The sequence below is a fragment of the Saccostrea cucullata genome, unplaced genomic scaffold (genome assembly GCF_032062105.1).
Source record: "Saccostrea cucullata isolate Sc308-1 unplaced genomic scaffold, CSIRO_AGI_Scuc_v1 ctg21307, whole genome shotgun sequence".
Classification (NCBI taxonomy): Eukaryota; Metazoa; Mollusca; class Bivalvia; order Ostreida; family Ostreidae; genus Saccostrea; species Saccostrea cuccullata.
Window position 1 is genome coordinate 49,964 of NW_026933638.1, and position 4,962 is coordinate 54,925.

The 4,962-nt window shown below is 31.9% G+C and overlaps 1 pseudogene; it reads left to right on the plus strand.

Moving 5' to 3' along the window:
- The first annotated feature begins 860 nt into the window (after nucleotides 1-860).
- LOC134238778 (piggyBac transposable element-derived protein 4-like) lies at nucleotides 861-4,222 on the plus strand (annotated as a pseudogene).
- The last annotated feature ends 740 nt before the right edge of the window (nucleotides 4,223-4,962 follow it).

The following is a 4,962-nucleotide window of genomic DNA, read 5'->3' on the forward strand; positions in this document are numbered from 1 at the left end:
AAAAAATTCAAATTCACTATATAATCTATTGAGCCCCGCCCTAGCACTAGAACCCCTGACCCCAGGGCCATGAATTTCTCAATTTTGGTAGAGGATTCAATGCTCATTACATTCATGCCAACAGTTTGCCAGTTTGATGTCCAGGAGTAAAGAAGAAGATTTTTAAAGATTGCAATAATTTTAGTGGTTTTGGCCCCACCCCTCAGGCCCCAGGGGGGGGGGGGGACCATGAAATTCACAATTTTTGTTCCCCTTCATCCATAGATGCTGTATACCAAATTTGGTTGAAATTGGTTCAGTGGTTCCAGAGAAGAAGCTGAAAATGTTCAAATGTTAACACACGACGCACGACACACGACGACGGACGAAAACGGATAGCAATAGGTCACCTGAGTTACTCAGGTGACCTAATAAAAACAAACCTTAGAATTTGTACATAGAAGAAAATGTTTCCTTTTACTCCTACTTTAAAACAAAATTTTGCAGTGTATTATTAAAGGTATCAAACGTCTCCATATCATTGAAATGTTCTAGAGAGGGACGTTAAACTATATACAATCAATCAATCAATTAAGGGTATCAACATATGTACAATATGTATTATACATACAGACTTTTTTTTATATTTCATTTGTTTCCTTCATTTATTCAAGTTCTTAAAGTGAATTATCTATATCTCAACAATTTTGTGGCAGCAGTGGAATACATCTGAGCTTGGGAAAATAAAGGAAACATTTTTGTTTTCGTGTTTGTTTCTATTATTAATTTTGTTTTTGTTTTTGCGGTTCAAAAACTTTCACAATGTTTGATATACCATGGTCGATGACTGAAGAAACTGAAAAGAGTACAACCGTAAAAGAATGTCTCGAGATGTGGCGTCAGGAGCCGGAATCCGAGAGAGAGCTCAAGAAGGAGAGTTGGGCAGAAGAGAGAGAAGAGAGTCAGGCACAGAGAGAAAGTGCAAAGCTAGAGGTAGAAAGAGATTTGAAATTACGAGATTAGCTGAAAGACAAAAAGAGCTAGAGGATGTTAAAACTGGGGAGTCTCAACTTTCATGAGATTAAAAGCCCAACTGTTAAGTTACCTCAAGTTTGAGGAGAGAATTATGTATCTTATTGATGTCTACTGATGTCCCAAGTTATATCTAAATTTTAATAGTTGTTGGTAGTAGGGACTAAACCCTATTATGGAATCCGTACAAATATTTGCGGACAGCAGAGGAAAAAATCTGTCCATTGAAAATGTTAATATTAAAACGTTCCCAGGAGTCACGATGATCACCATTCTACAAACTATCATGCAATTTGTAATTAATGAAATCAAAAATATTACCATTTATGTTTATGCAGGAATTAATGACTTTACTAATTTCAAAAGGGAGACAAATAATGAAGAATTTGTTGTAAAAGAAAATTTCAATATGCCAGATTTTTAACCACATTGAACATATGAAAAAATCAATAGAGAAAAACGGAAATAAACTTATATTTACAACAGTACCTACCATGATTGTTGAAAAATAGATTAATACTAGAAAATCACTAGGAAATACAACTTATTTAAAATTGGAAACCAAATACCATGAAATGCAAAATATCATCAATGCAAACATTCAAGAATAAAATCGAAATATAATAAGAATTCTACTTCAAATTATTCTACTCCATATATCCATGCAACTTTAGAAGTTAACGTCCCAATTAAAAGAGCTGGAACCAGGAAACGTTTTTAATATTCAAAATTAGCTGATGGACTCCATCCAACAAATGATCTAAATTAACAAATTCGACAACGATTTCAAAAGGCTATCATATTAAATTCTACATTACAAGACTCGGATGAATCTGACACAGAACCGAAACGTTTTTGGAAATATTTTTTAAAAAATCCCGATTAAACCAGTATCATTTGTACATATATTGTCTGTTTAAATATTAATTATAGTGATATTCACATTGTTTTTACTCTGTTTCTTCTTATTATTGAATAATATATTTTTCTTCCTGGGTACTTGATCTTGTAAACTACTTCTATATTTGAAGTTAAACCTATATTTGTGCATGTGTGCAATGTGTAGAAAAGTTGACTTGATCGTTGCACATGCATGCCCATGTGCATGTGTTTAATGTGTTCAAGGACCAATATAGTTGATTGTCTTTTTTTAAGAAGCTTACAGGGAATAAGACATCAAAATGAGTTTAAGAGCATTTATAATTAATATTTATTGTTTTTTCTTCAGAAGTGTAAAAAGGGACATAACTCTTGAAAAGTGTGGATGAGCTTTCTTAATTTTTATTTCTTTTTTACAGTTATTATGGATGAAATTAAAAAAAAATCACTAAACTACCTTAAAACTATAGAGCTGCAAATACTTGGGGGCTACACAAAATTGAGCATGGGAATAAGAAAGAAGGGATAGTAGATATCAAAAAAGTTGGTAGAAAATGCAAAGCTGCATCCAAAATGACCAATTTCAAGATAAATTTGGTAGAAAAAGAAATCAATAATCTGAAAGAAGAAAACAAAATAACTAAAAGAGGAAAACAAAAATAAAAGAGATTTAGAGAAACAACTAAAAGAAATTCAAATTGAAAATTGAAGAGCAACTAAATAGCTAACAACAAATCATAAATACTTTTTTTCTGATAATTTTCATGATGACGACTCTCAAAGTGAATCGGCTGTAAATTCCGATGATGGACAATCACAAGACCTCTTTGTCTGTCCACAAACAAAGAAAAGCTCACAAACAAAGAAAAGCTAAAAGGATTCACTTTGAGAGACTTCATCAATACTATATATATATACAATGTACATTCAATATTAGAAATTTACTTGTTTTTATCATGTGTCTCAAGAGAGCTGGGGTAAACGTTAAAAAATTATCCTTAAAAATGTTTTCTTTCCTCATAAAATAAGACTGTCTTGTAACTTTTGTATCTAAAAAAATCTTTTATGTAATTAAAATACTATGAACAATCAAGTATATCACAAAAAGACATTCAGAAATAAACTTAATTTAATTAAGACAAAATACTACACACGTAAGCATTTGTCTACTGTATGGAATATGTTGAGAATGTTCCATTTTTTTCTTTTCAAGTTTTAATTAATCTCAGTTTCAAGCTAACATATATATTTTTCAAAGATAATATAATAATTTTTTAGCACTTCATTATTTTTATGTAAATAAAATGCATCCATAAACGAGAGTTATCGTTCCATCGCCCTTGAAATTCTTTTTTATTAAAATATTAATTAAATGTTTATAAACAATTCTGTGACTATTATTTCTGTACAATTAAAAGACTTACAAGTTTAGAGATAGATTAATTTTAAATTTACACCTTTAAAAGAAACTGAGTATAAAATTTTAGGTTAACTATTAAGTTAATGGTATTTATGCCTGTGGTACTATCAACACAAATCGTAAAGGCTTTCCAGATGAACTTAGGAACCCAACTTTTAGTGGTCGTGGTGATGCGGAACAACAGCAACATGACGATTTGGTTGCAACAGCATGGAAAGAAGCCAAACCAGTAAGTGAATATTTGTTGACTGTATTTTACTGAGAAATATATCCATCCATTTGATAAATCATATGTATTTTATAGGTTCATATTGTTTCAACCACATCTAATCCACTTGGGGATGGACCAACACATCGCCGAGTACCTTGAGGGGAGGTCATCCTAATACAACGACCATCAGCTATTGCAGCTTACCAGGAAAATTACTATGGGGTTGATCGTACCATGTAGTACCGTTCAAAGTGTCCAATTGGTCGACAGTCAAGAAAGTACTGGAAGTATTTTATGAATTTCATACTGGAGGTGGCCCTGGTCAACACGTTCCTACTTTGGAAGATGACCCCTGGTGTGGTGAAACCAAGACAGCATTATTCTCTCGGTGATCTTCATATTGATATTGCCATGAGTCTTATTGCAGATTTTTCTAACAGGAAGCAGCCAAGATATTCTGGAGTACAGCTAATTACAGCAGCAGGTTCAAGTCAGCATCGGGGCATAAAGTTGGATAGACCCCTAGGATTGTGTAAATGGTGTGCAAAAGAAGGCAAGAGGAAAGATATCCTTCTTCTTACGGCTGTGACAAGTGTATGGTTCATCTTTGTCAGAGTGCTTGTTTTCAGGCATACCATGTGCATAATCAGCTTCCAATTTTGTAATGAATGCCTGTCATTATCAAAGTGTGCATCTTTATTCAGTGTTGCTATAATCTGTATCTTTATTGTATGCAACATTAATTTTTTTTAAAGATTTTAGTGATACAATGTACTTTATATATGTACATGATTTTATATATATCATGTGATCTGCACATGAAAAAGAATTAATTTTGAAAGTCCAAACTGTCCTTGAATAAAGGCTTTGACAGAATTTAATTATTGTGAACCTTCAAGACTTGTTGCAGGTATATAAAAATTTAAATACAGTAGATTCGCAATCATTGAAAATTTCCATCATATCAATTTATTTTATTTTCCTTTTTGTTTTATTTACTCACAGTATTATACCATAATGTGGTTTTGTTTTCGAATTTATGTTTAAGTTGAAGATATCCATTCCTGCAAAATTGTTTCACAAAATACAGTATTATATGCACAAGTGTATATTTCTAAGTGTTTCTTTGTAACTGTTTTCAAAAGAATGTGTTTAGGCCCATGCAATTGTTTTGGAAATAGTTTTTTTGAACCATAGTATAATAATACTGAGGGTCAAGAAATTACTTTCAAAAAAGTGCATGTGGTTTAGGCCAAAGCTATGACATCATAATTTTGAATAAGCGTGTGCAAATTGTTCTTGAAAAAATCTTTGCAGATAAAGTTATCAAACCTAGTAAAATATGATAGAATTGATAATAATATTTATTAGATGATCAGGAATATTAGTGCTCTCTGATTGGTCAAGACACCTTTTCCTGAAATGTACCTCAGAAATACTT